The sequence below is a fragment of the Bufo bufo genome, chromosome 1 (assembly GCF_905171765.1).
Source record: "Bufo bufo chromosome 1, aBufBuf1.1, whole genome shotgun sequence".
NCBI classification, from domain to species: domain Eukaryota; kingdom Metazoa; phylum Chordata; class Amphibia; order Anura; family Bufonidae; genus Bufo; species Bufo bufo.
The window spans coordinates 193,200,620-193,211,785 of record NC_053389.1 but is presented as its reverse complement, the minus strand read 5'-3'; the positions used below and the strand labels follow the sequence as shown (position 1 = coordinate 193,211,785).

Below are 11,166 nucleotides of genomic sequence, written 5' to 3'. Positions count from 1 at the left end.
ATGGTTTTTAGATGCCATGTCCCATTTGAAGCCCCCTGATGCACCCTTACAGTAGAAACTCCCAAGAAGTGATCCCATTTTGGAAACTAGGATAAGGTGACAGTTTAATTGCTACTATTTTTGGGTACATATGATTTTTTTATCATTCATTATAACACTTTATGGGGCAAGGTGACCAAAAAATCGGTTGTTTTAGCACAGTTTCTATTTATTTTTACAGCGTTCACATGAGGGGTTCAGTCAAGTGACATTTTTATAGAGCAGATTGTTACGGACGTGGCAATACCTAATATGTATACTTTTTCTTATTTATTAAAGTTTTCCACAATAATAGCATTTTTGAAACCAAAAAATGATGTTTTAATGTGTCCATGTTCTGAGAGCTATAGTTTTTTTTTTTTTTTTTTTTGAGAGATTTTCTTATGTAGGGGCTAATTTTTTGCGGAATGAGGTGACTGTTTTATTGGTACCATTTTTCGTTCCTCTGGGGGACATTTACTTCACTTTATTTTTCTTTTTTTTTTTTCACTGTTTTGATTTCTCCTGTAACTGGGGCTGACATAGTAGCCCCAGTTACAGGGGAAATACACCCCCCCCAGAGAGGCTGTACAACCTCAGAGCAGGGCTGATCGAGGTCTCTGAAAGACCTCACACAGCTCCTGCACTCTCCGGTCCTGGCGATCACATGACCGCCGGGCCGGAACAGGAAGCGCATAGTGCTTCCTGCTTTGTATACACAGCGCTCTAGAAGGCAGGGACACCTGGGCACTGTCCCTGCCTTCTCTCTGGGTTGCCCTGCTGTCACTGACAGCGGGCAACCCGATCAGCAGCTGCACGATTAGCGTGCAGCTGCAGTTTCTGAACGGACGTTCTGGAACGTCCATTCAGAAATAGAGATCCACCTCCCGGACGTTTATATCCTATTGGCAGACGGGAGGTGGTTAAACATTATAATATATTGAGCCATTTCTGGGAATTCAAGGACATCCATGGTTTGCTACGTACACTTCTCATCCTGACAATATGACCTGAAAAAGAACAAAAATGACAAATTAGTAATATATAAGCACACTTTTCTAAATTAAGGGGCTGGATAACGTATACAAGTTTAAATTCCTACGTGATAAAGTTAATATAAGCAGATTACCAAGACTGTTAGTAGCTATACTGCTTCCTATGCTGTATGGTTATTATAAACCATTATACATTGCTCATTTTAAAGGTATAAACACCCTGCTATCCATCAGTGCTGGTAGTGACTTAACACTAGACGACAAAGCGCAGGCGTCTTTAGTGGCCGGGACCATGGGAGCGCACGAGCCATCGTTCCTTCATCTAGTGTTCAAGCACTACCACCACTGATGGGTTGGTGGCTGGTTGTTTCCAATGAAAGCAAGCATATGATATGAATTAGAAAATAAGGCTGCCATCAAAGGAAATAATATGGTTAATAATATACACTGCTCAAAAAAATAAAGGGAACACAAAAATAACACATCCTAGATCTGAGTTAATTAAATATTCTTCTGAAATACTTTGTTCTTTACATAGTTGAATGTGCTGACAACAAAATCACACAAAAATAAAAAAATGGAAATCAAATTTTTCAACCCATGGAGGTCTGGATTTGGAGTCACACTCAATTAAAGTGGAAAAACACACTACAGGCTGATCCAACTTTGATGTAATGTCCTTAAAACAAGTCAAAATGAGGCTCAGTAGTGTGTGTGGCCTCCACGTGCCTGTATGACCTCCCTACAACGCCTGTGCATGCTCCTGATGAGGTGGCGGATGGTCTCCTGAGGGATCTCCTCCCAGACCTGGACTAAAGCATCTGCCAACTCCTGGACAGTCTGTGGTGCAACGTGACGACGGATAGAGCGAGAAATGATGTCCCAGATGTGCTCAATTGGATTCAGGTCTGGGGAACGGGCGGGCCAGTCCATAGCCTCAATGCCTTCATCTTGCAGGAACTGCTGACACACTCCAGCCACATGAGGTCTAGCATTGTCTTGCATTAGGAGGAACCCAGGGCCAACCGCACCAGCATATGGTCTCACAAGGGGTCTGAGGATCTCATCTCGGTACCTAATGGCAGTCAGGCTACCTCTGGCGAGCACATGGAGGGCTGTGCGGCCCTCCAAAGAAATGCCACCCCACACCATTACTGACCCAATGCCAAATCGGTCATGCTGGAGGATGTTGCAGGCAGCAGAACGTTCTCCACGGCGTCTCCAGACTCTGTCACGTCTGTCACATGTGCTCAGTGTGAACCTGCTTTCATCTGTGAAGAGCACAGGGCGCCAGTGGCGAATTTGCCAATCTTGGTGTTCTCTGGCAAATGGCAAACGTCCTGTGCGGTGTTTGGCAGTAAGCACAACCCCCACCTGTGGACGTCGGGCCCTCATATCACCCTCATGGAGTCTGTTTCTTACCGTTTGAGCAGACACATGCACATTTGTGGCCTGCTAGAGGTCATTTTGCAGGGCTCTGGCAGTGCTCCTCCTGTTCCTCCTTGCACAAAGGCGGAGGTAGCGGTCCTGCTGCTGGGTTGTTGCCCTCCTACGGCCTCCTCCACGTCTCCTGATGTACTGGCCTGTCTCCTGGTAGCGCCTCCATGCTCTGGACACTACGCTGACAGACACAGCAAACCTTCTTGCCACAGCTCGTATTGATGTGACATCCTGGATAAGCTGCACTACCTGAGCCACTTGTGTGGGTTGTAGACTGCGTCTCATGCTACCACTAGAGTGAAAGCACTGCCAGCATTCAAAAGTGACCAAAACATCAGCCAGGAAGCATAGGAACTGAGAAGTGGTCTGTGGTCACCACCTGCAGAACCACTCCTTTATTGGGGGTGTCTTGCTAATTGCCTATAATTTCCACCTGTTGTCTATCCCATTTGCACAACAGCATGTGAAATTGATTGTCACTCAGTGTTGCTTCCTAAGTGGACAGTTTGATTTCACAGAAGTGTGATTGATTTGGAGTTACATTGTGTTGTTTAAGTGTTCCCTTTATTTTTTGGAGCAGTGTATTAGTAACTGGCTGGTAGGACGTTTATATATTAAACTGTTATTTGCAGATGTCAAACAACTCCTTACATTTAATGAGGTATTAGAGGGTATGCATATATATATATATGTGTGTGTGTGTATATATATATTATAGGATAGGATTTGCTCCCCTATATACACTGCTCCAAAAAATAAAGGCAACGCAAAAATAACACATCCTAGATCTGAATTAATTAAATATTCTTCTGAAATACTTTGTTCTTTACATAGTTGAATGTGCTGACAACAAAATCACACAAAAATAAAAAAATGGAAATCAAATTTTTCAACCCATGGAGGTCTGGATTTGGAGTCACACTCAAAATTAAAGTGGAAAAACACACTACAGGCTGTCACGAGGGTGTCAAGACCCACGCCTGACTCCGTTATACCCGGGGTCAGGAAGTCACAGCGGTTGGCTGCGCGCTCTATGTAAGATAGGGCTGTTTCCTTATGGTAGCTTTCTGGGTTTGCTTTGCAACCCTTTTTGGCTCACTCAGGGATCCGTAGCTCCTTCTCCTCAGCTGTTCCTTGTCCAGCACTCCCAACCTCCTTATATTCCCCTCTCACACTTCTCTGGTTGCCAGATATAGAGCTTCCTGCCTGGAATTCTATACTGACCCTCTGGAGCTGTGTTGCTGCGTTCTCTGGTAGTTGGTCCAGAACGTTACCCTCCGGATCCCTGTTGGACCTTTGTGGTCTGCTGTGGTTGCCTGCAGCATACGGGTAGGTTACCCGACACTGCTAGAATGTAATGTATGTTTCCCTTTAAGCCAGTTAGGCCTGGTGCAGGCAATCTTTATTCCAGCCAGCAGAGGGAGCCCCCAGTTCAGTATAAATAGGCTAGGGCCTAGCCAGGAAGTGAGTTCAGAAGTTTCTAGAGCCTGAGGAAGCTGAGAGAGAGACAGAGGCAAGTCAGGAAAAGCAAGAGGTACTCAAGACAACAGAGGAGGTACTTGATAGAGATAAAACCAAGGATATACGCCAGAGCTAGGGCATTGGACCTTGGAGAAGAGTTTCTATGTCCCAGGATCAGTCAGGAATAGAGTGCAAGCTGCCTGTACTGCAAGTCCTGTGTTTAACACTCTAAAGTCACCTTGCTATATATCTATTGCCTGCATCAAATGTACTGCAACCAACTGTCTGCAAAGGAACTGCGCTTCCATCTATGTCCATGTATGATGACTACTAAAGTTTGAGTTCTGTTTTAACATCACGTGGTTCCTCAGTTATTCCTGCTATCAGCAAACGGCGTGCCACCGTTTAATTGGCACTGGCATCACGAACATTTCTCATCATCACCTGCCCTTGCAGAGAGTCAGCCGTCTCAGGTTAGTGTCTATTGCACTACAACACCCAGGAACATTTCTACACCTAACTTGAGTACGCTGCACCTCTCTTTTTGCGTCACGAACAGGATACGCACGCTTTCTAGTGCAAGAAGCGTGAACTTTGTGCCTTATACAGTTGCCCTGTGACCAAAGTGACAAGTTGCCTGTTTTATTAAAGTGGACTTTGTGGACTGAAAAACATACCCAAAGTGTGCCTAAAATCTCTAAAAAGCGCTGTGCAGTGTTGCGCTATCAAGAGGAAAGAAATCGCCACACCGAAGTGTGGTTTTATGGACTTTTTATCATCCTGCTTGCTGTCAGTGAATAGACAGCGGATTTTGCTAAAAGATGGCCACCGGCCGCCTGGAGTAAAGTTTCCCGCGCTGCTGAGGACCTTCGTGGGCGGATCCCTTCAAAGACACAGAAAATCCCGCCCCTCGTCATCATCGCACCGCCGCGGCCCGGTTTCTTCTACGTCATCGCGTACTCAGGACGTCCGGAATCTCTCGAGACTTGGACTGCGCAAACCCGGCGATACCGGTAAGAACTTATAACCGGAGGGAAGGGGATTGTTCCGGCTCCTGTAGTCACCAGCGGCCACATCGCAATAAGCTAACATGTCAGAACCGGGAGTTCCCGAGCAGCCGGCCCCGGGAGAGCTTGCGGCTCCTAATCATTCTATAGCCCCCAGCATGATGCCCTTTACCATGCCTTACTATTTCGGGGCCCCATGGTTTCCCCGCTATAAAGGAGAGACCCATACCCTAAGAGACTTTAAAGAAAAGTTGCTGGCATTATTCAAACTGTACCCCATAAATGCCGATCAGCAAATGGAAATCCTGCTAGCGCAACTGGAGGGAGCTGCCTGCAGGGAGGTATTATCCTGGCCTGCTACTGAGCGGAGTACTCTAGAACAGATATTCACCCGCCTCAGGGCCACTTTTGAAACCAGGACTGCCTCAGAGATAAAGATGCACTTCTTTGGCAAGAAACAGAAGTCCGGTGAGTCCCTCCGTGACTATGCCCTATCACTTCAGGAGGCTTTAGGGGCTGTAATTCAGATAGATCCCAAAGAGGCTGATAACCAGGACCAGACCCTGAGGGAACAATTTATCAACGGGGTGTCTAGTGAACAAATAAGGACCCAATTAAAGATGCTGTCCGCCCAGCACCCTAACAGTACCTTTCTGGACTTTAAAGAACTGGCTATAAAAATTCTGGGGTCAGCAGTATCTACGGAGTTGAGCACCCCACCTGAATCATCAGCCTGCAGGCCAAAACCGCTTATCACTAACCGAGCTGAGGCCGGCCAAGCTGTTCAAGTGTCAGCTACCGATACTATTGCCATGCTGACAGAGCAAGTAAATCACCTCACTAAAAGTCTAGAGAAAGTGTGCAGAAAAATAGAGGAATGGGAAAAACCCATAATGACAGAAGAAGAATTCCTGTCACCTCCTAGGCCGTTTCCACCTCCTTACCAAGAGACTCACCCCAGGGATCCTGGGAGGCGTAATAGAGGTCGCAAGCGGCCCGTGTGTACATACTGCAAAAAGCTGGGACACACAGAATCCACGTGCTGGCAGTTAAACGGGCAACCCCTGAGGCTGAGGACCACCCCTCGGGAGGTAGAACACTAGGTCCAGAGGATCCAAATTGGATGCCACGTTATGTAGGATCCCATCCTAAAATCAATATAGAGATCAACGTGGTCCCCTTTGAAGCCCTATTAGATACTGGGTCTCAGGTCACTACTATTCAGCTGCCCGCCTTTGAAAGATTCTGGGACACCAACCAATTGACCCAGCCGCCTGAATCCTGGGTGGAGATTATCGCCAGCAATGGCAAACCAGTAAAGATTCATGGATACTGGGAACCCACCCTGCAGGTGGGAGAAGTAACCTTACCGCAACAGGAGGTGATAGTAGTACAGGCCGGCGACAGAGGAGGACATCCTGTCATTCTAGGCACCAATGTCTTCAAAAACTGTTATTCAGAAGTACTTGCCGTATTACACCAGACTTTGCCCACTGCTTCCTCTGCATCCAAGAGGGTGATTCAAAAGACTATTACGGTGTTAAGTGCCCAGCAGAGGTTTGCTAATGGGAAAGGAGAAATTTGTACTGCCAGGATTAGTGATATTAAGCCTGTGACTTTGCCTCCTAATTCTCAAACTCTTTTATGGTGTCGTGCTGTCCTGGGAGTCCAAGGCCGAGATTATCCAGCCCTGGTAGAACCAATCCAGATGGAGGATTACCCTTATGTGAGAGCTGCCAAGTGCCTGGTGACCGTCTCCCAAGGTAAAGTACCTGTCCGTCTGATTAACCTGAGTGATCATCCTGTTGCGCTTACTAAGCATTGCCGTGTTGCCCAGCTGTCCCAGGTGTCCTTCCAAGACGTCATTCGTCTTCCAGTGACAGAAAAGCCGCCAGCTGCAGTCAGCGGACGTCCGTCGGTGACCCAGCCACAAGTGCCCTGGTGGGAAGAGCTCCATGTAGGGGACGAGACTACCCCCCAACAACAACAAGAAGGGATTATACAGCTTGTCAAAGAGTACCACCAGGCCTTCAGTAAGCATGCTACTGATTATGGAGAGGTGAGTGCCATACAACACACCATACCTACTGGCTCTCATCCTCCTATCAAGGAGAGATACAGACCTTTACCACCTACTTCATATCAGACTGTAAAAGAAATGATCCAAGAGATGAAAGACTCTAATGTAATCCGGGACAGCCGTAGTCCGTGGGCTGCACCCCTGGTCCTTGTAAAGAAGAAGGACGGTGGTATCCGTTTCTGTGTGGATTATAGGAAAATTAATCAAATAACCCACAAAGATGCATACCCACTGCCTCGCATTGAGGAGTCACTAACTGCTCTGGGCTCCTCTGCCTATTTCTCCACATTGGACTTGACCAGTGGCTACTGGCAAGTACCCATGGCCCCTGCAGATAGGGAAAAGACTGCTTTCACTACTCCCATGGGCCTGTTCGAATTCAATTGTATGCCGTTCGGGCTATGTAATGCCCCAGGAACTTTCCAGAGACTAATGGAACGGTGTTTGGGTCACAAAAACTTCGAAACAGTGCTGCTGTATCTAGATGACGTCATTGTGTACTCAAAAACATATGAAGACCATCTGAAACATTTGGCAGAAGTATTTGAAATCCTTATCAAATATGGCTTGAAGGTAAAGCCATCCAAGTGTCACCTGCTCAAACCTGCAGTAAGATACCTGGGGCATGTGGTCAGCGGAGAGGGCGTGCAACCTGACCCTGATAAGCTAGCGGCTGTCCGTAATTGGCCGGTTCCTATTACCGTCAAGGAAGTGAGGGGTTTCCTTGGTTTTGCCGGCTACTATAGACGTTTTATCCCCCATTTTGCTCAAATAGCTGATCCTATCCAGGAGCTCTTGAGGGGGCAACCCAAGAAAAGCCCTAGAACTCCGGTGCCCATTGAGTGGAATGAGGAAAGAGAGATAGCGTTCCAATTGCTAAAAAAGAAACTGACCGAGCCTCCTGTGTTAGGTTATCCAGATTATAGCAAGCCCTTTCATCTGTATACTGATGCTAGCAAACGAGGCCTGGGAGCTGTGTTAGCCCAGATCCAAGAGGGAAAAGAAAGAGTGATAGCATATGCAAGCCGCTCCCTGAAAGGAGCTGAGAAAAATGACCAGAATTATAGTTCCTTCAAACTAGAGTTCCTGGCATTAGTGTGGGCAGTGACGGAAAAATTCAAAGATTATCTAGCCGCCACCCCGTTCATTGCATTCACTGACAATAACCCTCTGGCACATCTAAATACAGCTAAATTAGGGGCCTTGGAGCAGAGATGGGCCTCTCGCCTCGCCAACTATGATTTCTCTGTAAAATATCGTGCTGGGCGTACTAATGATAATGCTGATGCTTTATCCAGGCTTCCCACAGAGACAGCTCCTGATGATGGGCGAGATGCTTGGGAAGATGTAGAGATGCCGGCTTTCTATAACAAATTTGCTCAACAGGATCAGGCTCGAGCTACCAATGACAGAGCTGCAGTTCCTTCACCCTCCAGTAGGCCTGATCCTAAAGAAGAAAGGTGGGTGAAACTACAGTCTGAAAGTAGAGTGCTGGGTGAGTTGTTGGACTTCATTACTAGTGGCAGAGCCCCTGAGAGGATTCGGCGTAAGAGTGCAGATCCTGAGCTCATCAAACTGTGGAGACAGCGCCACCAACTCTTCATACAAAAGGGCCTATTGCTACGGAGAAGCCTAGACCCAGTGTCCAACGAGAGAGTGCACCAGATTCTCATACCCCGACGAGATGCAGGTATGGTGTTGGAGATGTACCACAATCAATCCGGTCACTTTGGGGTCCAAAAGACTGAGGCTACTATCCGCCAGCGGTTTTACTGGGTGGGCATGAGAGAAGACATGGAGAAGTGGTGTCGGGAGTGTGTAGCCTGTGCCTTAAAACGAAGTGAGCACCATGATCAGAGGGCACCACTGAGACCCATTGTAAGTACTCGTCCTCTTGAACTTGTCGCCATCGACCATGTGAAACTGGAGCCTAGTCGCTCAGGGTATGCTTATGCCATGACTATTATTGACCATTTCACTAAGTTTGTTGTAGCGGTGCCTGTGAGAGACCAGACAGCCAAGACTACAGCCGAACTGTTCTGGAAGCACTTCCTCCTGCCCTACGGATGTCCAGAAAAGATCCTCACCGATCAAGGACCTGCTTTTGAGTCCCATCTGTTCCATGAACTGTGCCGCTTACACAACTGTAAGAAGATCTGGACAACGGCCTACCATCCTCAAGGTAATGGATTATGTGAAAAAATGAATCAGACCTTGATAGAGATGCTGAGGGCCGTGCCTCCTGAAGCCAGAGGAGATTGGCCTAATCTGTTGCCACAGCTCATGTTCACATACAATCATACCATACATTGTTCCACCGGGTATACCCCCTTTTATTTGATGTTTGGGCGCCAAGGGACATTGCCTGCTGATCATTCATTGGACATACACGTACCTGATTGCATTAACCCATTACCTAACACCGACTGGGTTGCTGAACATCAAAGGCGATTGAATACAGCCAAAGCCATTGTTCAGGAACGTATGGACTATGCTAGGGACCGACAGCAGAGAGACTATGATCAAGCAGCCCATGCAGAACCCTTGACAATAGGGGCCGTGGTATGGTTAAAGAATAACCGCCGTACCAGTAAACTGGACAGTAAATGGGAGCGAAGTCCCTATGTTGTCATTGCAATCCCAAATGTTGGAACTCACACTTATGAGATCACCCGGGAAGGCAAGGGATCCCAAATTGTACACCGAAACCGGTTAAAGCTCTGCCTGACACCAGAACCTAGTGCCGAGAGTTCTGGATCTGAATATCCTGTGTCAGAGTCAGCAATACAGCCCGAGGATCCTATGCAGGCTGTCAGTAATCTAAGATATGACGCTGATCCCATGCATTGGCTTCTGACACCGTGGCTGAACTTGTTGGTGCCCGCTCCAGCACCTACTGTATCTTCACCTCCAGAAGAGCCGGTTCGAGATGCCCCGGATCCAGTTCCCCCTGTAGTGGATATTGTTGTTCCTGTTGTTCCTGACCAAGGTCTCACTGATGGAGACCCTCCTGTTGTTTCTCTCTCTTCTACCTCGTTGCTAAGGGAAGAAGAGACCCCTATATTTAGAAGGTCTACCCGGATGACCAGGGGACGCCCGCCAGTCCGTTTAGGAGACTTTGACTATTCTGGTGGTGTCTCCTCCCAAACAGTTGCTACTGGTAATGCCTTGCTGGACATTTGTGCGCAAGAATGGACTCCCCCACGTGAGCCCTTGCCTGTGATACACCCACAAGAAACTCCTGGGTAGTTCTGTTATTATACTGTCACCAAAGACAATGGACTAACCTGGTTCACCCTAAGTCCGCTGTGCCAGGTCAGCGGCCGTGCCTAAGAAGCAAGAAGACGCCCCTTTCCCTTGTGTCATTGGTTCATTGAGTTACAAATGTTAAATAATTATTTATTGTATTTATAATGGAATGCATATGTTATGTACCATGTTATGCCGGTTCAGGAAGGTGTGTGAGTACGAGGCCTTACTCACGTTAAAGTCTGGGGGTGTGCAGCATACGGGTAGGTTACCCGACACTGCTAGAATGTAATGTATGTTTCCCTTTAAGCCAGTTAGGCCTGGTGCAGGCAATCTTTATTCCAGCCAGCAGAGGGAGCCCCCAGTTCAGTATAAATAGGCTAGGGCCTAGCCAGGAAGTGAGTTCAGAAGTTTCTAGAGCCTGAGGAAGCTGAGAGAGAGACAGGGGCATGTCAAGAAAAGCAAGAGGTACTCAAGACTACAGAGGAGGTACTTGATAGAGATAAAACCAAGGATATACGCCAGAGCTAGGGCATTGGACCTTGGAGAAGAGTTTCTATGTCCCAGGATCAGTCAGGAATAGAGTGCAAGCTGCCTGTACTGCAAGTCCTGTGTTTAGCACTCTAAAGTCACCTTGCTATATATCTATTGCCTGCATCAAATGTACTGCAACCAACTGTCTGCAAAGGAACTGCGCTTCCATCTATGTCCATGTATGATGACTACTAAAGTTTGAGTTCTGTTTTAACATCACGTGGTTCCTCAGTTATTCCTGCTATCAGCAAACGGCGTGCCACCGTTTAATTGGCACTGGCGTCACGAACATTTCTCATCATCACCTGCCCTTGCAGAGAGTCAGCCGTCTCAGGTTAGTGTCTATTGCACTACAACACCCAGGAACATTTCTACACCTAAC

General features: G+C 47.4%; 1 long non-coding RNA gene across 1 annotated transcript in view; it reads right to left on the bottom strand.

Annotated features, from left to right (window-relative positions):
- Positions 1-941: 941 nt before the first annotated feature.
- Positions 942-11,166, bottom strand: part of LOC121002433 — a 36,846-nt gene continuing 26,621 nt past the window's right edge. The window contains exon 3 of the long non-coding RNA XR_005779293.1: positions 942-1,028. This is a non-coding gene — a long non-coding RNA (uncharacterized LOC121002433). The remainder of the gene's footprint in view (positions 1,029-11,166) is intronic.